Here is a 25424-nt window from a genome sequence, read left to right as displayed (position 1 = left end):
GCAGGCAGAGAGAAAAGAGAAGAGAAAGAGAAGGAGAAAAAAAAGGAGAAAGAGAAAGAGAAAGAAAAGGTGGAGAAGGAGGAGAAGGAGAAAGAGAAAAAGGGAGGGAGGGAGGAAAGAAAACTCAGCTGAGTCAGAGCTCAGTTCTCTATAGCTAACATAGATATAATTTTAAAAAATAATAAAGATACAAACAATAGAATGAGGCACATTGAGGTTGGAAACTTTTTTTTTATTTTTAAGATTTTATTTATTTATTTGACAGAGAGAGACACAGCAAGAGAGGGAACACAAGCAGGAGGTGTGGGAGAGGGAGAAGCAGGCTTCCTGCAGGGCAGGGAGCCCAATGCAGGCTCGATCACAGGACCCTGGGGTCATGACCTGAGCCGAAGGCAGACGCTTAACAACTGAGCCACCCAGGCACCCCTACCTTGAAAACTTTTCTAATTATAGTCTGTGGAAAATATCATTAATAAAAAAACTACATGAAGATGAAGATTAGAAATAAATATGTGGACTTCCATTTCCAGCCCTTGATGAAATCACTTCACCATAAACAAGTAGAAAATAGACAAAATATGTGAAAGAACAAGGCATAGAAACTGGAATCTTCCAGGGTGACTCTCCCTTGCATTCACTCCACATGCCCACCAGAACTGATCCCTCACTTACATTTTAGGCTCATCATTTGTTTTATTAATATTGTATCCCTCATGTATACGCTAGGTGTAGACAGTATATTAGTTTTCCCTTGTTTTGAACTACTTAAACATGGAATCATGTATTTATTTTTAGCTTACATATACATTATGTTTTTTTGAGTTTCTGTTGATTCTACATTTAGTTTTTTTTCTTTCTATATAAATACTCCACAACTTATTAAGCTATTTATCTTTTGATGAACAGCAAAATCCAAACACAAAATAAAACTTGCTTTTGGATTGACTTATTTCAGGAATATGACCTAATTAGTGTTTTGCAAGATCCTCTGTGATATTTTGCTCAGTAAAATGCAAATCTCTTCACTGCTTTTTCGAAGGAAGATTTTTTTTGAAGATCATTTATGAATTTAGGATGTATCCCATTAGTTAGTATGGATATCTTGGTTAGTTAGTATGGATAACAAGGTCAAGTTTAGTGTCCTTTAACTTGTATCCACTTAAACATACATAGATCTGTGTATTTATCTCTGGAGGTGCTGAATGGGAAGAGGCAATGAACATGGGCACACGAGATTCTTATCCTCAATCATGAGCATGTGCTGTCATAACCCTTTTCCCTTTTCCTCTTTCATGGTAAAACGCAAGGGGGGAAGGTAAACCATGATAGGATCTGTGATAATAACACATGAATACATGAACTTGCTATCCTCAAACAAATCCACAGTATTCTTGGCATTATCCCCTAGCAACATTGTTCTTCTTTGATTGTAAAACAAGCAGAGAAATATGATCCTTGACCTGTCTCCATAAGGCTAACTTAGTTGTTACAAAAAACTATAAATCAATCTACTTATTAGTTTTAAAGTTAGAGAATCTATTTAAAATTAACTATAGTCTAATATCTTAGCATTTCACCACTGTTAATTGATTTTTGGTATCTTTGAAGTCTAGAATCTCAGTGTCTCAAAGTATTTGTTGTCCTGTAAACAATAAGGATATTTAAATTTTTAAATCCATTTTATTGAGGTATAACTTAGAGTGTCTCCTCAAGTTTAAGGGCACAGTTTGGTGAATTTTGACAAATATATACAATTATATAACCACCAGAGAAATCATGATACAGGACATCTTTATCAATTTCACCAGTTCTTCCATTAATATCTTTTTTTTTTTTGTTCCAGGATCCAATAGAGGTGTATTAGTCTCTTGGGCAGCCATAGAAAGTAACATAAACTAGGGTGGCTTAAATAACAGAAATTTATTTCTCACGGTTCCTTAGGCTAGAAGTTCAAGGTCAAGGTGCCAGCAAATTAAGTTTCATCCTGAGGACACTTCTCTTGGTTTATAGATGGCTGCCTTCTTGCTGTTTGCTCACATGACCTCTTCTTTGTGAATGTGTGGACCGAGAAAGAGACCTCTCTCTTCCCCTTGTTCTAAGGCCACCATTGGATTTGGCCCCACACTTATAACCTCCTTAACCTTAATTATCTCTTCAAGGCCCTATTCCCAAATATAGTCACACAGGGAGTTAGGGTTTCAGCACATGAATGGGGGGGAATACAGTTCAGCTCATAACACCAGGTATCCCACTGAATTTATTTGTCATGTTTCCCCAGTCTCTCTGGTCTCTGATACTTTTCATATTTTTTTTGGTTATGGTATAAGTTGAGGTTTGAGTCCTTTTTATTTTCTTCTTATTTTATGTTTGAATGTAGTTTGATTGAATTTGGTTTGCTGAAAAGACTATTCATTCCCCATTAAATTACCTTGTATTCAATTGAACATCTACCTGTGGGTCTATTTCTGAATTTTATATCCTATTCCATTTACTAAATGTTTGCCCTTGATTTCAGTAGCTTTATAGAAAATATTTTTTTAAAGATTTATTTATTTTGGGGGGCAGAGAGAGAGAGAGAGAATCTCAAGCAGACTCCCCTCTGAGTACAGAGCCAGACTCAGGGCTCGATCTCATGACCCTGAGAGCTCATGACCTGAACTAAAATCAAGAGTAGGATGCTTAACTGACTGAGCCACCCAGGTGCCCCAGCTTTATAGAAAATATTAAATCAAATATTTTAGACATCCAACTTTGTTCTTCCTTTGAAATATTGTTTTCATTATTTCATTATTTTTGAATTTTTATTAAAATTATCTTGTTAATATCTACAAAATAAGGTGACTTCGGTTTTGAATGTAATTGCAATGATTGTATATATCAGGGCAGAATTCACACTTTAACTAGTTAAAATACGGAGTTTTCCAATCTCTGAACATGGTACCGCTCTTCAACAAGATGTCATCTTTACTATTTCTCTATAATGCTTTGTATTTTTTTATTGTACTCTTTTGAACATATTTTTTATTTTATTCTATTTTTTTTTAAAGATTTTATTCATTTATTTGACAGAGAGAGGGAAAGCGAGACAGGGAACACAAGCAGGGGGAGTGGGAAAGGGAGAAGCAGGCTTCCCACCGAGCGGAGAGCCCAATGTGGGACTCAATCCCAGGACCCCGAGATCATGACCCGAGCCGAAGGCAGTCGCCCAACCGACTGAGCCACCCAGGCGCTCCTTGAACATATTTTTTAGACTTTTGCACATATTTTTAAAAACTTCCCTAAGTATTTTGATGCATCTCTAGTGATAGTTTTAACTTTAGTTTTTGATTGTTCATGATAGCATACAGAAGCTGTGTCTTAACCTTGTGTTCTGTAACCTTACTCACCTGCTAATTCTAGTAACTCTTTTGAAGATTCCTCAGGATTTTCTACATAGAAAATCATATTGCCTATAAATAAAGACAATTTTATTTCCCTTTTTTCATCACTGAATGCCTTTATTTCTTTTTGTTGTCTTGCTGCACTGGCTAAGACTCCCAATAAAATGTTGAATAGAAATGGTAAGAGTAGATATCCTGGCCTTGATATCTTTGCTGTAATGTTATCTGGAGACTTTTCAGAAAGAGCCCGTATCACATTGAGTGAGTACCTTTAAGTCCCTAGTTTGCTAAGAGTGCTTATAGCAAATGTGTGTTTAACTTGATTTTTTTCTGGATATACTAAGATGATCACATATAGTTGATATTACACAAAGTTGCACTGATAGATTTTCAACTGTCAATAAACTGCATTTCTCAGATAAAACCCACTTGATCATAATGTACGGTCCTTTAAATACACATTTAGGATTTGTTCTCTCAGATTTTGTTAAGGATTTTTGCATTTATATTTATGGTTTTCTTTTCTTGTAATGCCTTTGTCTGGTTTTGGTTTCAGGGTATTCTGGGCCTATAAAATGAGATAAAAATGTTCCCTCATCTCTTCTATAAAAGTTTTGAGAGCTTCTGTAGAATTCTTATGATTTCTATCCTTATCAATTTGGTAAAATTTAGCACTAAAGCTGTTTTGTTCTGGAGTCTTTTCATTTTCAGTGGCAATGTTTTTAATGACAAATTGTATTTATTAAATATGTACAAAGAGGGTGCTTTGGGTGAACTATATTTTCTTGAGTGAGTTTCAGCAGTTTTTATTTTTTTAAGAAATATATTCCTTTGATCTAGTTTACCAAATTTATTGGAATAGAATTATTTATAATACTCCAATTTATCCTTTCAAAATTTGTAGGATTTGCCATTTGTCCCCTCTTACATACCTGACATTGTTACAGTGTATCTTCTCACTTTTTTCTTTTTTTAATTTTATTTTATTATTTTTTTATTCTTATGTTAATCCCCATACATTACATCATTAGTTTTAGATGAAGTGTTCCATGATTCATTGTTTGTGCATAACACCCAGTGCTCCATGCAGAATGTGCCCTCCTCAATACCCACCACCAGGCTAACCCATCCTCCCACCCCCCTCCCCTCTAGAACCCTCAGTTTGTTTTTCAGAGTCCATCGTCTCTCATGGTTCATCTACCCCTCCAATTTCCCCCGCTTCATTCTTCGCCTCCCGCTACCTTCTTCTTTTTTTTTCCTTCACATATATTGCATTATTTGTTTCAGAGGTACCGATCTGAGATTCAACAGTCTTGCACAATTCACAGCGCTTACCAGAGCACATACCCTCCCCAGTGTCTATCACCCAGTCACCCCATCCCTCCCACCCCACCCCCCACTCCAGCAAACCTCAGTTTGTTTCCTGAGATTAAGAATTCCTCATATCAGTGAGGTCATATGATACATGTCTTTCTCTGTTTGACTTATTTCACTCAACATAATACCCTCCAGTTCCATCCATGTCGTTGCAAATGGCAAGATCTCATTCCTTTTGATGGCTGCATAATAGTCCATTGTATATATATACCACCTCTTCATTATCCATTCATCTGTCAATGGACATCTTGGCTCTTTCCACAGTTTGGCTATTGTGGACATTGCTGCTATAAACATCGGGGTGCACGTACCCTTTCAGATCCCTACTTTTGTATCTTTGGGGTAAATACCCAGTAGTGCAATTGCTGGATCATATGGTAGCTCTATTTTCAACTTTTTGAGGAACCTCCATACTGTTTTCCAGAGTGGCTGCACCAGCTTGCATTCCCACGAACAGTGTAGGAGGGTTCCCCTTTCTCCGCATCCCCGCCAACATCTGTCGTTTCCTGACTTGTTAATTTTAGCCATTCTGACTGGTGTGAGGTGGTATCTCATTGAGGTTTTGATTTGGATTTCCCTGATGCCGAGCGATATTGAGCACTTTTTCATGTGTCTGTTGGCCATTTGGATGTCTTCTTTGGAAAAATGTCTGTTCATGTCTTCTGCCCATTTCTTTTGTTAATGTATTGTATCACTTCTTTGTTCTTTGGGTGTTGAGTTTGATGAGTTCTTTATAGATTTTGGATACTAGCCCTTAATCTGATATGTCATTTGCAAATATCTTCTCCCATTCTGTCGGTTGTCTTTTAGTTTTGTTGACTGTTTCCTTTGCTTTGCAAAAGCTTTTTATCTTGATGAAGTCCCAATAGTTCATTCTTGCCCTTGCTTCCATGCCTTTGGCGATGTTTCTAGGAAGAAGTTGCTTCGGCTGAGGTCAAAGAGGTTGCTGCCTGTGTTCTCCTTCAGGATTTTGATGGACTCCTGTCTCACATTTAGGTCTTTCAACCATTTGGAGTCTATTTTTGTGTGTGGTGTAAGGAAATGGTCCAGTTTCATTCTTCTGCATGTGGCTGTCCAATTTTCCCAACACCATTTGTTGAAGAGACTGTTCAACAGTCTTTCCTGCTTTGTCAAAGATGAGTTGACCATAGAGTTGAGGGTCCATTTCTGGGCTCTCTATTCTGTTCCATTGATCTATGTGTCTGTTTTTGTGCCAGTACCATGCTGTCTTGATGATGACAGCTTTGTAATAGAGCTGGAAGTCCGGAATTGTGATGCCGCCGACTTTGCTTTTCTTTTTCAACATTCCTCTGGCTATTTGGGGTCTTTTCTGGTTCCATACAAATTTTAGGATTATTTGTTCCATTTCTTTGAAAAAAGTGGATGGTATTTTGATGGGGATTGCATTGAATGTGTAGATTGCTCTAAGTAGCATTGACATCTTCACAATATTCGTTCTTCCCATCCATGAGCATGGAACGTTTTTCCATTTCTTTGTGTCTTCCTCAATTTCTTTCATGAGTATTTTATAGTTTTCTGAATACAGATCCTTTGTCTCTTTGGTTAGATTTATTCCTAAATATCTTATGGTTTTGGGTGCCATTGAAAATGGGATCGACTCCTTAATTTCTCTTTCTTCTGTCTTGTTGTTGGTGTGTAGGAATGCCACTGATTTCTGTGCATTGATTTTATATCCTGCCACTTTACTGAATTCCTGTATGAGTTCTAGCAGTTTTGGGGTGGAGTCCTTTGGGTTTTCCACATAAAGTATCATATCAACTGCAAAGAGTGAGAGTTTGACTTCTTCTTTGCCAATTCGGATGCCTTTGATTTCTTTTTGTTGTCTGATTGCTGTGGCTAGGACTTCCAATACTATGTTGAATAGCAGTGGTGATAGTGGACATCCCTGCCGCGTTCCTGACCTTAGGGGGAAAGCTCTCAGTTTTTCCCCATTGAGAATGATATTCGCTGTAGGTTTTTCATAGATGGCTTTTATGATATTGAGGTATGTACCCTGTATGCCTATACTCTGAAGAGTTTTGATCAAGAAAGGGTGCTGTACTTTGTTAAAAGCTTTTTCTGCATCTATTGAGAGGATCATATGATTCTTGTTCTTTCTTTTGTTAATGTATTGTATCACATTGGTTGATTTGCAGATGTTGAACCAACCTTGCAGCCCAGGGATAAATCCCACTTGGTCGTGGTGAATAATCCTTTTAATGTACTGTTGGTTCCTATTGGCTAGTATTTTGGTGAGAATTTTTGCATCCGTGTTCATCAGGGATATTGGTCTGTAATTCTCCTTTTTGATGGGGTCTTTGTCTGGTTTTGGGATCAAGGTAATGCTGGCCTCATAAAATGAGTTTGGAAGTTTTCCTTCCATTTCTATTTTTTGGAACAGTTTCAGAAGAATAGGTATTAATTCTTCTTGAAATGTTGGTAGAATTCCCTTGGGAAGCCATCTGGCCCTGGGCTTTTGTTTTTTGGGAGATTTTTGATGACTGCTTCAATTTCCTTAGTGGTTATAGGTCTGTTCAGGTTTTCTATTTCCTCCTGGTTCAGTTTTGGAAGTTTATACATCTCTAGGAATGCATCCATTTCTTCCAGGTTATCTAATTTGCTGGCATAGAGTTGCTTATAATATGTTCTTATAATTGTTTGTATTTCTTTGGTGTTGGTTGTGATCTCTCCTCTTTCATTCATGATTTTGTTGATTTGGGTCATTTCTCTTTTCTTTTTGATAAGTCTGGACAGGGGTTTATCAATCTTGTTAATTCTTTCAAAGAACCAGCTCCTAGTTTCGTTGATCTGTTCTACTGTTCTTTTAGTTTCTATTTCATTGATTTCTGCTCTGATCTTTATTATTTCTCTTCTCCTGCTGGGTTTAGGCTTTATTTGCTGTTCTTTCTCCAGCTCCTTTAGGTGTAGGGTTAGGTTGTGTACTTGAGACATTTCTTGTTTCTTGAGAAAGGCTTGTATTGCTATATACTTTCCTCTTAGGACTGTCTTTGCTGCATCCCAAAGATTTTGAATAGTTGTGTTTTCATTTTCATTGGTTTCCATGTATTTTTTTAATTCTTCTTTAATTTCCTGGTTGACCCATTCATTCTTCAGTAGGATGCTCTTTAGCCTCCATGTATTTGAGTTCTTTCCGACTTTCCTCTTGTGATTGAGTTCTAGTTTCAAAGCATTGTGGTCTGAAAATAGGCAGGGAATGATCCCAATCTTTTGGTACTGGTTGAGACATGATTTATGACCTAGGATGTGATCTATTCTGGAGAATGTTCCATGGGCACTAGAGAAGAATGTGTATTCCGTTGCTTTGGGGTGGAATGTTCTGAATATGTCTGTGAAGTCCATTTGGTCCAGTGTGTCATTTAAAGTCTTTATTTCCTTGTTGATCTTTTGCTTAGACGATCTGTCCATTTCAGTGAGGGGGGTGTTAAAGTCCCCACTATCATTGTATTGTTGTTGATGTGTTTCTTTTCTTTTGTTATTAATTGCCTTATATAATTGGCTGCTCCCATGTTAGGGGCATAGATATTGACAATTGTTAGATCTTCTTGTTGGATAGATCCTTTAAGTAGGATATAATGTCCTTCCTCATCTCTTATTACAGTCTTTGGTTTAAAATCTAATTTGTCTGATATAAGGATTGCCACCCCAGCTTTCTTTTGGTGTCCATTAGCATGGTAAATGGTTTTCCACCCTGTCACTTTAAATCTGGGGGTGTCTTTGGTTCTAAAATGAGTCTCTTGCAGACAGCATATCAATGGATCTTGTTTTTTAATCCAATCTGATAGCCTGTGTCTTTTGATTGGGGCATTTAGCCCATTTACATTCAGGGTAACTATTGAAAGATAGGAATTTAGTGCCATTGTATTGCCTGTAAGATGACTGTTACTGTATATTGTCTGTGTTCCTTTCTGGTCTATGTTGCTTTTAGGCTCTCTCTTTGCTTGGAGGACCCCTTTCGAGATTTCCTGTAGGGCTGGTTTTGTGTTTGCAAATTCCTTTAGTTTTTGTTTGTCCTGGATGTTTTTTATCTCTCCTTCAATTTTCAATGACAGCCTAGCTGGATATAGTATTCTTGGCTGCATATTTTTCTCATTTAGTGCTCTGAATATATCCTGCCAGTCCTTTCTGGCCTGCCAGGTCTCTGTGGATAGGTCTGTTGCCAATCTAATGTTTCTACCATTGTAGGTTACATATCTCTTCTCCCGAGCTGCTTTCAGGATTTTCTCTTTGTCTCTGAGACTCGTAAGTTTTACTATTAGATGTCGGGGTGTTGACCTATTTTTATTGATTTTGAGAGGGGTTCTCTGCGCTTCCTGGATTTTGATGCCTGTTTCCTTCCCCAAAATTAGGGAAGTTCTCTGCTGTAATTTCCTCCATTATACCTTCTGCCCCTCTCTCTCTTTCTTCTTCTTCTGGGATCCCAATTATTCTAATGTTGTTTCGTCTTATGGTATCGCTTTTCTCTCGAATTCTGCCCTCGTGATCCAGTAGTTGTTTATCTCTCTTTTTCTCAGCTTCTTTATTTTCCATCATTTGGTCTTCTATATTACTGATTCTCTCTTCTGCCTCATTTATCCTAGCAGTTAGCGCCCCCATATTTGATTGCACCTCATTAATAGCCTTTTTGATTTCTACTTGGTTAGATTTTAGTTCTTTTACTTTTCCAGAAAGGGTTTCTCTAATAACTTCCATATTTTTTTCAAGCCCAGCTAGTATCTTTAAAGTGATGATCCTGAACTCTAGACCTGACATCGTAATAATGTCCATATTGAGTAGGTCCCTGGCAGTCGGTACTACCTCTTTTTCTTTTGTTGAGGTGATTTTTTCCGTCTTGTCATTTTGTGCAGAGGAGGATAGATTAATGAGAGAACAAAATGCTAGCAGAGTAACAATGTCCCCAGAAAATATACTCTAAACAAATCCGAAAAGACCTGAAGCAGTGGAAAAAGAAATGGAAAGAGAGAAAAAAGAAAAAGAAAAAGAAAAAAAAGAAAAAGAAAAAGATAAAAACAAACAAAAACAAACAAAACAAAACAACAACAACAAAAACCAGAATGTGATCAAATATGATCAGGCTCGTATATAGATCAGTGCCACACACTAGATTTGGGGTGTATTTTGGTCTTTCAGAAGAAAGTGCCTCCCAAAATTTTAAAGAAAGAAAAACTTATATATGTACAAAAATAAGGGTTGATATGATGAAGGGATGGAATATGACTGTAAAGATGGAAATTATAAAAAATTTTATAAAAGGAATTGATAAGAAGTTGTTTGAAAAAAGAAAGAAGAGGATTTAAAAAAAGAAAAAAGAAAAAAAAAGGGAGAGAATGTGATCAGGCAGGGGAATAGAAAACACCATATACTAGAGATTTAGGTTATATTTTAATCTGTTAGAAGAAACTATCTCAAAATTTTAAAGAGAGAACAACTTATATATATATGCCAAAAATACGGGTAACTACTGTGAAGGGATAGAATATGACTCTAAAAATGAAAAATAAAAATGTTTTTTTAAAAAAAGGGATTGATAAGATGTTGGTTGAAAAAGGGAAAAAGAAAAATTCAAAAAAAAAAGAAAAAAAGACAGTTAAAAAAAATTAACTTTGAAAGACTAAAGAATCATGGTAAAAAAGCCATGAATTCTATGTGCAGTATTCCCCTAGCGCTGGAGTTCTGCCGTTCTCATTGATTGGTAAACTTGGTCTTGGCTGGCTGTCTCGCTGATCTTCTGGGGAGGGGCCTGTTGCCGTGGTTTCCAAATGTCTCTGCCAGAGGCGGAATTGCCCCACCCTTGCCCCCTCCCGGCTAAGTAATCTGCTCGGGTTTGCTCTCCGGGGCTTTTGTTCCCTGCCAGCTTTCCGTACAGCTTTGGAGGCGGAGAGTGAAAATGGCGGCCTCCCAATCTCTGTCCCGGAGGAGCCAAGAACTCAGAGCCCCCTCCTCAGTGAGCCCCCAGAGAAAAGCCGTCAGTCACTCAGCCGCACTCCGTGCTCACCTGGCCTGTGATCGCGCGTTTCTATCTCTGGCACCCGACCCCGGGTGGAGTCTCCAAACCCAGCAGATCCCTGCGGTGCACTCCCGCACGGCTCCTCCCGGGGGAGGAAGGTGAGTCTCCCCGGATCTGTCGCTTGTTGGGTCCCTGCTGGAGGAGCAGTGGCCTGACTGTGCCGCGGATCACGGTTTATGGCAACCCCGAGCTGAGAGCCCGCGCCTGGGCTCCGCCTCTGCAGCCGGCTTCCCTGCCCCGATACCTGGGAGCTCTGCCACACTCAGGCACCCCCGGTCTTTCTGTGACCCGTGGGTCCTGAGACCACACTGTCCCGGAGGGTTCCACCCCCCGCTTAGCCACTAGAGTGACGTCCCTCGGTGGAGCAGACTTCTAAAAGTTCCGAATTTGTGCTCCGTGGCTCTATCACTTGCCAGAAGCGGCTGACGGAGGCCCCTCCCCCGCCCTCTATCCTCCCGAATATCGCCTCGGATTCACTTCTCCGCATGTCCTACCTTCCAGAAAGTGGTCGCTTTTCTGATGAGAGAGTTGTTGCTCTTCTTTTCTTCGATCTCCTGTTGAGTTTGTAGGTGTTCAGAATGGTTTGATCCCTATCCAGCTGAATTCCTGAGAGGAGACGAAATCCAGGTCTCCTACTCCTCCGCCATCTTGCTCCACCCCCCCTTTTTTTCTTTTTTAAACTGATCAGTCTTGCTAGAGGTATATGACTTTTTAAAAAATCTGTTCAGGGGCACTTGGGTGGCTCAGTTGGTTAAGTGTCTGACTCTTGATCTTAGCTCAGGTCTTGATCTTGGGGTCATGAGCTTGGGCACCATGTTAGGCTCTGTGTTGGGCTCAGCATTGGGCATGGAGCCTACTTAAAAATAAATAAATAAACAAACAAACAAATAAATAATCTATTCAAATAACTACTATTGAAAAGCTGAAAGCAGCTTAGATGATTAATTTGAGACATTTCTTCATTTTCTTTCTAAGCACTAGTTTAGTTGCATCCCATAAATGTTATATTGTGATTAATTTCCACTCATTCAGATTAAGTGGGAAAAATATATATAAGAATATATATGTTTTTTTCTTGTGTTGCTTCCCTGAACTATGGGTTACTTAAAAGTGTGTTGTCTAATTCCTGAATATTTGGGTATTTTCCATATATATGTCTGTTTTTTATTTGTAGTTTAATTTCTTTTTGGTCATAGAACATAATATGTACAATTCCAATAACTTTGAATTTATTGAGTTGTGTTTTATCACCCAGAATATATTCTGCTTTGGTGAATATTCTATGTACATTTGAAAAAAAATATGTATTTTGTTATTGTTAAGTGAGCATTCAGCGAGTATCTGTAAAGACCAGTTTTTTTATTAGCATTTTTCCAGATTTTCAGATCCCTACTTATTTTTTGTCTATTTGTTCATTAGTTATTCAGAGAGGAATGTTAACATCTCCAGTAGTAATTGTAGATTTGTATATTTTTCTCTTTATTTCTATCAGTGCATTTCAGTTATTCTAAAGCTCTGCTATTGGGTGCAAATACCCCTTTGGTATTGTTATGTCCTCCTGGTATTTTGATTCCTTTATTATTATGAAATATACCTCCTCATCCCTGGCAATATTCCTTGTTCTTCAGCCTATTTTCTCTGATGGTAGAATAGCTGCTATAGCTATTTTATGCATATGTTAATGGTATTTTTCCATCCTTTTGCTATTATCTGACTTTTGTCTTTATATTTATTTATTATTTTATTTTATTTTTTTTAAAGATTTTATTTATTTATTTGAGAGAGAGAATGAGATAGAGAGAGCATGAAAGGGGGAGGGTCAGAGGGAGAAGCAGGCTCCCTGCTGAGCAGGGAGCCCGATGCGGGACTCGATCCCAGGACTCCAGGATCATGACCTGAGCCAAAGGCAGTCGCTTAACCAACTGAGCCACCCAGGCACCCTTTTGTCTTTATATTTAAAGTGATTTTCATGTAGTACATATAGCTGGTTATAGTTTTTAATTCAGTGTGATGATTTATATGTTTATTGAAACTTCAGATCATTTACATCTAATTCAGTTACCAACATCCTTAATGCTGTCTTAAAACTACCGTCTAGTATTTGTTGTCTCAGATGGCTTAAAACCACCATCTAGTATTTGTTGTTCTTCAATCTCTTTCTTATTTTTTTCCACGTTATTATTATCATTACAATATTTTTCAGTATTTTATTTTACTTCCATCATTACCTTTTATTTTTTTAATTTGCTCATGATGATTTTATTTTTTTAATTTTTATTTTAATTCTAGTATTTTTAAAAATAGTTTATTTTTGAGAGATGGAGAGAGAGAGAGAGAGCAAGCATGAGTTGGGGGCAGAGATAGAGGGAGAGGGAGTGGCAGGCTCCCGGCTGAGCTGGGAGCCTGGCATGGGACTCGATCCCAGGACCCCAAGATCATAACCTGAGCTGAAGGCAAACACTTAACCGACTGAGCCATCCAGGAGCCCCTTTAATTCTAGTATTTTTTATTTTATTTTTTAGTTGCTGCTTTAGGATTTGTCATACACATTTTTAGTATGCCACAGTCTACCTTCAAATAATACTATACCACTTCATGTAAACTCTTATAACTGCAAACGTCCAATTTTCCCTTCTATTTTGTAATGGTTATCACATATACTACTCTTATTTATATTATAGATGCACGTGAAGTGACGAGCACTGGGTGTTATACACAACTAATGAATCGTTGAACACTACATATGCTGGCTAACTGAACATAATAAAAAAGATTTACGATATGCTACTATTACTACTTTTCTTTAAGCAATTCCTTATCTTTTAAAGAAATTAAGATATGAGAAAAAATATGCATTATCCATAACTGTGTCTACCCTTCCAGACCTTCTTCATTCTTTTTATAGATTTACATTTCCATATTATATCACCTCCCTAATGCCTAAAACATCTCTTTAACATTTTTTTGTTTGTTTCTTGATAATGCAGCTCTCCTGACAATAAATTCTCAGTTTTTGTTTTTGAAAGATATTTTACAAAGTATAAAATTATAAATTGACTTTCTTTTTCAGTGCTTTAAATATGTCAGTTCATTGTCTTTTTTCCTGCATATTTTCTGATTAGATTAATTTCTATTCCTTTATTCATATATTCCTTGGTCTGTAATGTGCTTTCTCTCCCACTCTCTACAATCTTTTTAAGATTTTATCTTTGTCACTGTTTTTCAGTAAGTTGATTATAATGTACCTTGTGATTTATTTCTATGTTATTCTTCAGTGACCTGTGATCTGCAAGATTGTAGTTTTCCTTAAATTTAGATAATTGTTGGCCATCATTTATTAAATTTATTTTTTTTTCCTTCTCACACCTTTTCCTTCAGGGATTCCAATGTCACATATATTAGATAACTTGACATTTTTCCATTTGTTTATTCTCACCAGTTTTTTTTTTTTTTAATCTCTGGCTTCACTTTGGATAGTTGCTGCTTGCTGTATCTTTAAGTTTATTGAAGTTTTCTCTACCAGTGTGTCATCTGCTATTAATCTCATCCAAAGTATGTTTCAGATACTGATATCTGTATATCAGATACTGATTTTTTAACTCTACTAGTTTTAATTGTGTGTGTTTTTTCCCCATATTCTTCTATTTTTTCCTCATATTGTTTTTGTGTTCTTTAACTTTCTTGGACATATAGAACATTTTTATACTGATGTTTTAATATACTTGGGTTCAAAAATGTGAAAAGAAGGAGATTTTACCATACTTGCAAGTTAATAAGTCAGTCTGCCACAATTTTATGATTACAGAAGACATGATGCTTTAGTGCTCACAAAGATATTGTTGACCAGAACACCAGCATTTTCACACTGGTTCTTTAAGCCCCTGCCTACACACAGTGCAAATAGGGTTGGATGGCCCCCCCACACAGTATGTTTTGTATTCCAGGAGAGGAACCTTGAGTTAGGGAATGCAAATCTTTTTTTTTTTTTTTTAAGATTTTATTTACTTATTTGAGAGAAAGAGAGAGAGCAGGGAGAGGGGCAGAAAGGGGGGAAGAGAGAATCTCAAGCATACTCTGCAGTGAGCATGGAGCTGGACATGGGCCTTGATCTCATGACCCTGGAATCATGACCTGAACCAAAACCAAGAGTCTGAAGCTTAACTGACAGCCACCCAAGCACCCTGGAGCATGAAACTTTTTTGATGGACTGTACCCATCCCTTCTCTTTGCTCTAGGGAAAGACATCATCTTCATTATTTTGAGCCCTGAAGATGGCTGTGCTATGCTCTGGAGGGAGGCACCACCTTGTCTTTTAAGGCTGTAAGAAAACCTACCATTTGCTCGGAAGAGAGAAAAAGTCTTTATCATAAAAACTGTTATCTTTACAAACATTGTTGAAAACATAGTCAAGAAGAAAAAGCAATCAGGGCATCTTACAAGACTTGCAGAAATGTAAGGAAACAAATGAGAAGATAATTATCTCCCAATATTGTCTTTAATTCCATTTTCCTGTAGTTGATAGGACTATATATTGATTCACCTGTCTATGGATCATATTTTCCTGATTTCTTGAATGTCAGATAATTTTTGATTGCATGTCAGATTTGTTAATGTAAGTATAGGATGCTTTATTTTCTTGTATTTTTTTAAGTAAGTGTTGACTTTGAGTAGGCACACAGTTAAGTTTCTTGGATTTGACCCATTAGAAGCTCATAAACTCTGTTAGGCCAGACTCAGAGCAGGCTTTACTCCAGTTGCAGTTCAGCCAAACTACTGAAGCAATGGTCTTCTCAAGATTCTTCCCAATGTCCTATGTGTTGAAAGACTTTTCCATTCCAACTGATGGGAACATGAGCTAATGTCTACTTTATTTGAACTCTGGAAACTGTTTTAATTACTGCATTCTGATTGTTACTTTCTGGCTTCAGATAAGTTTCCTCTCATGCATGCACAGATTGGAACATAGCCAAAGCTGCCGGGGGCCCTTTCAAGACCTCTGAAGCTACTTTATTTATTTATTTTTTTGCATAGCTACCTCCTCTCCAGTACTCTTCCCCACAAATTCTGACTGCCTTCACCTTCACTAACTCTGATCTCTGTCTCCTTAATGCAGATTTTGTTAGGTCTTTTGTCTCTCTGTGCAGTGACCTAGAAAACTGCCTACAGACAGTAAGTTGATGCAATTTTAGAGTTTACCCCATTTGTTTTTCTTCCCTCCATGATCACAGTTCTTTGCTTTCTGTTTCCAATGTGTGACAAATCTTTCTTTCTTTCTTTTTCTTTTTGGTTTTCTAGCTGTTTAAAGGAGGAAGGTAAATTTGCTTTCTGTTACTTGATCATGGACTGAAGCAAAATAATCAGAAAGGGTTTTGTCTCTTGTTTTGGAACACCCATATTTTGGAACAGGGTGATTTGCATTCACTCCAAGATCTATTTGTGAGCTTTTAAATTCACATTTTCAGTATGACTTACTCAGACCTAAAAGTAAAAGCATGAGCATAGTAATTTATAAACATGGGATACAGCTATTTCTAGACATGGGTGATATTTATTATTTTTTCCCAGCTTCACTCAGGTATAACCAACAAATAAAATTGTAAGATATTTTAAAAAATATAATGTGATAATTTGATATGCATATGCATGATGAAAGGATTTCCCTCATTGAGATAAATAACACATCCAGCACTGCACACATTTACCTTTTTGTTTCCTTTTTTGGTGAAAATATTTAAGTTCTTTTCTCTCAGCCAATTTCAATTACACAATACAGTGTTATCAACTATAGTCCCATGTTATACATTACATCCTCAAACACTGTTCCTTGTATAATGGAAAGTTTGTAACCTTTCCCAAATTATTTTTCCCCACACTCCAGCCCCTGGCAACCATTATGCTATTCTCTCTTTCTGTGAGTCAATTTTTTCTTTCTTTCTGAGATTCCACATATAAGTTATACCTTACAGTATTTGCTTGGCTTATTTCATTAGCATAAGGTGATATTTAAAATATACAGCAACAACTAGAACAGCACGCACACTGAATAATCTGATATCAGCCATAAACAAGCAATAGGGTTATACTGCTGTGTTCCTGAAAACACTATTTTTAATACACATACACACACATGCACGTATTTTTCATTGCTGAATTATTTTCTACATTAGAAGTAAAAGGTAATCATTAAGTCAGTATGGTACTGACACAAAAACAGACACATAAATCAATGGAACAGTATAAAGAACCCAGAAATGGACCCTCAACTCTATGGCCAACTCATCTTCGACAAAGCAGGAAAGAATAACCATGGAAAAAAGATGTCTCTTCAACAAATGGTGTTGAAAATTGGACAGCCACATGCAGAAGAATGAAACTGGACCATTCTCTTATACCGTACACAAAGATAAACTCAAAATGGATGAAAGACCTAAATGTGAGACAGGAATCCATCAAAATCCTAGAAGAGAACACAGGCAGCAACCTCTTCAACCTCGGCCATAGCAACTTTTTGCGAAACACATCTCCAAAGGCAAGGGAAACAAAAGCAAAAATAAACTATTGGGATTTCATCAAGATAAAAAGCTTTTGCATAGCAAAGGAAACAGTCAACAAAAACCAAAAGACAACTGACAGAATGGGAGAAGATATTTGCAAATGACATATCAGAGAAAGGGCTACTTTCCAAGATCTATAAAGAACTTACCAAACTCAACACCCAAAAAACAAATAATCCAGTCAAGAGATGGGCAGAAAATATGAACAGACATTTCTCCAAAGAAGACATACAACTGGCCAACAGACATGAAAAAATGCTCAATTTCACTCAGCATCAGAGAAATACAAATCAAAACCACAATGAGATACCACCTCACACCAGTCAGAATGGCTAAAATTTACAAGTCAGGACACAACAATGGTTGGCGAGGATGCTGAGAAAGGGGAACCCTCTTACACTGTTGGTGGGAATGCAAGCTGGTGCAGCCACTCTGGAAAACAGTATGGAGTTTCCTCAAGAAGTTAAAAATAGAACTACCCTAGGATCCAATAACTGCCCTACTAGGTATTTACCCAAAGGACACAAACGTGATCTGAAGAGGAACCTTCACCCCAATATTTATAGCAGCAATGTCCACAGTAGCCAAACTATGGAAAGAGCCCAGATGTCCATCGGCAGTTGAATGGATAAAGATGTGGTATATATATACAATGGAATATTACTCAGCCATCAAAAAAATGAAACCTTACCATTTACATCAACGTGGATGGAACTGGAGGGTATTATGCTAAGTGAAATAAGTCAATCAGAGAAAGACAATTATATGGTTTACTCAAATGTGGAATTTAAGAAACAAAACAGAGGATCATATGGGAAGGGAGGGAAAAATAAAATAAGACAAAATCAGAAAGGGAGACAAACCATAAGAGACTTTTAACTATAGGAAACAAACTGAGGGTTGCAGGAGGGGAGGGGAGGGGGGGCAACTGGGTGATGCACATTAAGGAGGGCACATGATGTAATGAGCACTGAGTGTTATATGCAACGGATGAATAACTGAACTCTACATTCGAAAGTAATGATACACTATAAGTTAACTAATTGAATTTAAATAAAATAAGTTTTAAAAAAGTAAAAGGTAAAACATCTAATATTCTAGTATATTTAAGTACATATTAACACGTTACAATTTAACTTGTTTTTACTTATGTATCAAACACAGTATTTGGTTTGCAAAAACTATCAAATCACCTTTCTCATTGCTCAAAAGTCATTTTCCTGGTTCTGTATACAGTAAAAGTGCTATTGTTTCTGTGTTTACATATTGTGTTTTTAAAGTTATAAAACCTGAGATTACCAGAGATCCTACCTTTCAACAACTTAGGAGTAATTATGAATCTCAAGATAAAACAAATATGATTCATTTAGCACAGGGGCTAAGAATGCACATAGGCTCTGCAATGACAAGGGCTACAGATATTTTTTTTATCTTAAGGTGAAATAAAAAATAGTTTATTTCAGCAAAATTGTTTACCTACATGATTTTCTTCTATTTTTTTTTGCCATTTTTTTCACTTTCATGTGTGTTTTCATGTATGAAGCCACATCAGGGTCCACACATTAGATATAGTTATTCCTCACTTAAAATGAAGATGATATTTATACCAATAACAAATAGAACTGTGATTTTATAACAGCTAAATTTGTTAAAAAAAGCAATATTTTTAATCAGCAAAATAATAAAATATATTGGTCAGTTTGAAACAAAGTAACCTATTTATGAAATGATGCTTCTTGTTTCCATAGAGAAGTTTACCATCTCTGTAAGTTCACATTTTTTTGTCAGTGGAAGTTAGAATTTATGGAATAAAGAAAGCAAATGTCACCAAACTAAGACCTAATTGTCTAGCTTCCAGAAGGTCAATAAGGTACCATTTCCTTGATGATTTTACCACAGTCAAGAAAGTACATCTAAGACTAGCAGTCTCCAAACGTAATTTCATTAGGATACATGGAATGCATCCATCTCTCCAGAGTCAATTTAATTGCATTCACAAAACTGATCCATAAAATGAGAATTGCTTTTTTGGCAATATAGTCATTCCAGCTGTAATCCAATATATGCATCCCTTAAATATCTGCAAAGCATTAACCAAAACAATAGTTTATACTATTGGAACTAGGTGGGGCTGCCTGAACAGACAATTCAGCTTGGGTGGAGAAGGTCATAATGAATGTTTAACAGCAAAAATAGAGTGGAAATGCTTACATCACTGTAGTTACTACATTGCCGGTAGGTATTGAGACAACGAGGATGGAAGAGGAATTATTTGCCTGTGGGATTGGCGTTGCGGGGAGAGAGTTGTAGTCCAGACCCTCAGAGACTGATAGGGCTAACGGTGCTCTACTCAAGAGCTGATGCTTGGTTTTAATGGTCTTAAAAACAGTTGAAAAACTCCCACCTCCAATGCCAGCAGCCAAGCTTTGGTTTGTGTTTTGTTTTGTTTCCCCCTACTCTCAATAATTTGGCTTCTTGTGTATAGGAAAAATACCAGCATATGAACAAACACAACTACCTATTATACTGATATGTTTCTCCATTTACAAACCACATATATATTGTGCTACATGCACGTGTTATGAAAGAAAGGACTGAATAAAAATAAATACAACCTCAAGCTAGCAGGAATTTTCTCATTGATAGGCCAGCTCCATTCTATATCATTTAGAAAATAAAAAAAAAAAAAAGAAGTGAAGTGATGCTTGGTGTATTATAATAAGGAGAAGCATATGTAAATTTCATTGTTTCATAGCATCAAACCAAAACAATGCTTTATTCTCTATAGTTGGCATTTCTTGGCAATGGGGTATGACACACAATTTCACTGGTTAAAACTTCATTTTGAAGTTTTGTATCAGCACTGTTAAGTTTTCCCCTGTGACACCTTTTTCTGTGATTTCAGGGCTCAAGAGCACCAGATTATGTTGATGCATTATTTCTTATTATATCCTAACACTGCCACCCAAGTTATTATTAAGATTTACTTACTTGAACATATTTATATTATTTAGATTTCAGCTTTTATACATGCGTTGACTGAAATTTTAATTCTAGGTCAAGGTTTCTCACCATTGATGTTTTGGGCAATTATTCCTTGGTAGGGACTGTCCTGTACATTATAAGATGTTTAGCTACATCTCTGGCTTCTACCTACTTGGTTCAGGTAATGTGTATAAGGTTCCAGTAATACCTCCTCTCCACTTGTGACAATGAAAATTGTCTTCAGGCATTGCCAAAGTTTCTTGAGGGTTAAATCCCCCCACAAGTTGAGACACTGCCCTAAATGGCAATATTAATAGTGAAAGAGTGAATTAGGGAGTTGACTTTAACTCCTACTTTCCTCCCCCATCTCTCCTACAGCATCCAGGAGTAGGAAGGACTAGAAAACAGAGCCTTTGCCTCCCTTCAATGCCACATCTTATGAAGGAAGGAAGAGACTTGAAAACTAATGGGTGTAAGTATGGGTTAGTGATTTTTTTAAATTTCTTCGACTGCATCCCTAAAATGTCAGTTACTGCCTCTCTATTCAAGGTTTAGTTACAGTGATGTATATATTCATAGGTTTTCTGTTCCTCTTCTAGAATATATTTTGTTAGTGCAAATGCCATCTACAATAGTACCATCAAAGAAAATTTATCTTACAAGATTTAAAAAATAGGTATTGTGGGGTACAAATCAGACCTTCACAAAGATCAGCTTTTACAAAATGTTGTTATCCAATGTATTATTTTTCTGCTAGATGTAATATAACTTTCACAAAAAGGTAAAATAGTTATATTGAATGCTATCTCACCTTGAAGAATCTAAATACATATTAAATAATAAATGTTATGTACTTCCATAAAGAATACTGTTCAACAGGGCTTAAATTTATATTTTTCAATGTCATTTAAAGTATGAAAAGTTCTATAGATAATCTCTATCATTCAAAGCTGATAAGAAATGTTTTTTAAAAAATATTCCCTATTTCCAACTGAATATTTTGCTCTATTTTGTGTAAGAGTAGACAATGTTCACTATTTGAAGCAAAACAGATGTGAAGGTAAAACTTTGTAGAATCTAGTTCATTTACTAGTTGAGTCTTTTTACACTTATACTAGTTTACAAGATTTCTTTGTTTCACTGTGTTCCATTTGTGGTACATAAATATCCGGCTGTCAATATAGGGGTTCCAAATTACTGGCTTGTTTTCTTTTGCTATAGTTTTTTTTTTTTTTTTAACTTTCTTGGCCTCAAATTATTTATCTTTAAATTGCTATAAAAAGGACTTCTTTGGGGTGCCTGAGTGGCTCAGTCAGTTAAGCCTCCGCCTTCAGCTCAGGTCATGATCCCAGGGTTCTGGGATCCAGCCCCAGGTCAGACTCCCTACTCAGCAAGGAGCCTCGTTCTCCTTCTCCCTCTGCCTAACTCTCCACCTGCTTGGGTGCTTTCTCTCGCTCTGTCAAATAAATAAATAAATAAATAAATAAATAAATAAATAAATAAATAAATAAAATCTTTAAAAAGAACTTCTTATATGCACATATGAATGACTCAAGATTTACCAAATCCAGAGTGGGTATTTGGCCTTCACTATCATGGGGTAGAGAAAAATAATGAATTTTATAATCAAATAGACCAGTCAATGCAGTGTCTGCTGATTACTCTGTGTGTGTGTAAGAATCACTTACTCATTTTAATATTAGTCACTTCATCCTTCAAAACAGGTACATAATGATCCTGCAAATGTGTTATAAGGAAATAATTCAGATTATACATATAAGACTGCTAATATACTCTCTCATTCTTTCCCCATTTCTTTTCATTCCACAAATGTATGTTGAGTGCCTGATACATGCCAGGTATTGGTTAGAATGCTTGGGTAAACCAGAGAACAAAGAGCAAAAAGCTCTATCCTTGTGGATCTTACATAATTCTCCATGGTAGCAGCTGGCTCTGATAAGGGGACTAAAACCAGAGAGTATACATTTTTTTTTTTTATTTGAGAGAGAGAATGAGAGACAGAGAGCACGAGAGGGAAGAGAGTCAGAGGGAGGAGCAGACCCCCCACTGAGCAGGGAGCCCGACATGGGACTTGATCCCTGGACTCCAGGATCATAACCCGAGCTGACTAGTCGCCTAACCAACTGAGCCACCCAGGCGCCCTATACATTTATGTGAAGAGTGAGCCTAGCAGTCTGGCTTTGGGAGAGTTAGATGTATGGAAAAGAAGCTATCTTTCATGATAGGCAGAGTACCCTTCATATTTTCTGTAGGAATAGCAATAAATAAGTTGCTTAACATCCTTGAATGTTGTTCTTTGTTTTTTTACTTCTAAAATTAGAATAACAATACATATTATGAAGATTGTTCTGATGCCTCCAATAATAGATTTATGGTATTCAGCCCAGAACCAGGCATTGAATGAAATACCAGTTTCCCTTAAAAATCACCTGTAGGCTTGTCACAACACAGATTTCTGGGCTCTGCTTCCAGCATTTCTGATTCAGTCGGTCTTGGATGGTAACTGAGAATTTGCATTTCTGACAAGTTTCCAGGTGAGCTAATGATGGTGGTACCCACTTTGAGAACTATTGCCCCGGACAAGCACTTTTGCAGGACAATTTGTGTCATCTGCACATATCAGATTCAAATGTAGAACTAGTACTCTCATATGTTAAAAGAACAAACAAACAAATACACTTCTTATAGTATCTTCTACTTATCATTTTATTTATTTTTTTAAGATTTTATTCATCTATTTTACAGAGAGAGAGACAGCAAGATGGGAACACAAGCAAGGGGAGTGGGAGAGGGAGAAGCAGGCTTCCTGCAGAGCAGGGAGCCTGATGTGGGGCTTGATGTGGGGCTCGATGGGGGACTTGATCCCAGGACCCTGGGATCATGACCTGAGCTGAAGGCAGACGCTTAACCAACTGAGCCACCCAGGTGCCCCCTTAATTGTCATTTTAATGTATTAGTTATACCATGTGTCCGGGGATCTGCTTAGTGGTAAAATTAATACACTACTTCATTTACATATTTCAGAAAGGCCTACACCATTCTAATTCTAGTGGTCTTTCTGTTTAGGACAAATATAAAATCTGAAACAAAATGTAATAAACAAAATTATATGATATTAGAAATTTTATAGTTAATGCTTTACTTTTGTACTTTATATTTAGCATTTTTTATTTCTTCTTATAATTTTCTTTCAAAATCTGTTTCCTTTGCAGTCTTCACTGGCAGAAGAGTATTTGATAATTTAATTATAATTTTTATTTGAAGCTCTAATGAAGTTAACATGCTTTATATTTAAGGCTAAACTACAGGAAAACCAACTACCTAAATACAAATGAACTACATTTCCTTTCTCTTTTTGGTTTTGCTAAATGAGGAAGGAGACAGCAATATTTTGTCCTGGGACATCTCCCAGTGAATTACTATGTCCATACCCCTTTGGTTAGGACTAATCCAATTCTGCTTAGAATCTTTTAAGTTGTCTGATAATCTAAAGGAAAATCCCATTAATATGTGTTATCTGCAATTTCTGTAATATGATTAAACTATGTAGGACGCCAATTTTTTTCTTTTATTACATCTTTTAATTCACTTACATACATTTTAAAAATCAGATCATTTTCAAGTAGATACATACACACAATCTTGTTAGAGTTTGGATTCAATTTTTTAGCCCCATGAGTTTGAAAATGTATTTGATCCCACTTCACAGCAGATAAATAATTTCTGTCTTTCATAGAAAATTAGTTTTTCACCGTTGCTCCAATATTGCTTTCATGCATATAAATTTGCAAGAAAAATAATTATCATCAAGTGTGATTTAGAGCTCCATAGCCAGGAGATCACTAGCAAAGGGCACTTCTGCAGTAACTGTGAGAAATAAAACCAATACTACATTCTTTTATTTAGCTCTGCCTATATTCTATGTGACTGTAAAGGGAAGTAAAATTACAGATTTCTCCTACTTAAAAGAAGAAAAATTTTGTAATCAAATCGAAGTAACTCCTAGTGAAGAAAAATAATTGGATAAATCACACACGTTTCATTACTTCTTTATTGTTGAATTTTGGACAGAGCCTCTTTTCTAGCTGTTAAATCCAAGTTTCATGTAGTGGTCAGCTACCTTGTTGATTCATATAATTAATGTGTGCCAACATATCCAATGTCTGTTTTACCATAAACACTCTCCCCTTCTCATGAAAGAATAAAGGAATGTACCTGTTTAATATAATATTTTAATAATAGACATTCAACCCATGTGTACATAAAAGAGAATAAAAATACAGCTAGCAAAATGTTCTCTTCTAAATGAAATGCAGAGCCCTCAATATAGATTTTAAATGCCAATTTTGTCTTTTCTGACACATTTCTGAGGCCTGCCTTGACTTAGTCAAGAGATTTGCTTTTATTATGAAAATAAATAAAAAATAAACAAATACAGTGCAACAATGAAAATAAAAACAGGCCACAAGCATAAGACTGAGAGCCGAAAAGAGTACTAAATTTTAAGAGAGTTGTATCTGAAGCTACTGGGGTAAAAATCTTGGCTGATGATTAGGGTCTTTAAAGGAGGTTGCGTAAGGCATACCTTTGCATCTCTGTGTCCAAAGACCAAGAACACGCTTTCCTTCCAAAGTCCTTGTACTTTTCATTAGCATCTTTCTCTTTAATTCTTGAGTGGTCCTCAGAAGGTTCATTAGGCTGGTCATTTCTAGAATACTAACCCAATGTTGACAACTACTTTTGAAACAAAATGTAAGCTATGCTTTTCACATTTTGTAATCTATTTGCTGCCTTTTCAGGAACCATGATTTAAAAAAAAAAAAATGGTTTGAATGTCAGTGATTAAGTCTTTCTTGGCAATGTAAATTTGGGGTCATATAATAATTTTAAATATTCATGAAGATATGTCACATGATTTTTTTTATTATTATGTTATGTTAATCACCATACATTACATCATTAGTTTTTGATGTACTGTTCCATGATTCATTGTTTGCGTATAACACCCAGTGCTCCATGCAGAACGTGCCCTCTTGTGTTTGACATTAGAATAAAATATAAACTTGGGGAAAAAATAAGCAT

This window comes from Neomonachus schauinslandi, chromosome 3 (genome assembly GCF_002201575.2).
Source record: "Neomonachus schauinslandi chromosome 3, ASM220157v2, whole genome shotgun sequence".
In the NCBI taxonomy this organism is placed as follows: Eukaryota; Metazoa; Chordata; class Mammalia; order Carnivora; family Phocidae; genus Neomonachus; species Neomonachus schauinslandi.
Note: the sequence above shows the minus strand (reverse complement) of the source record.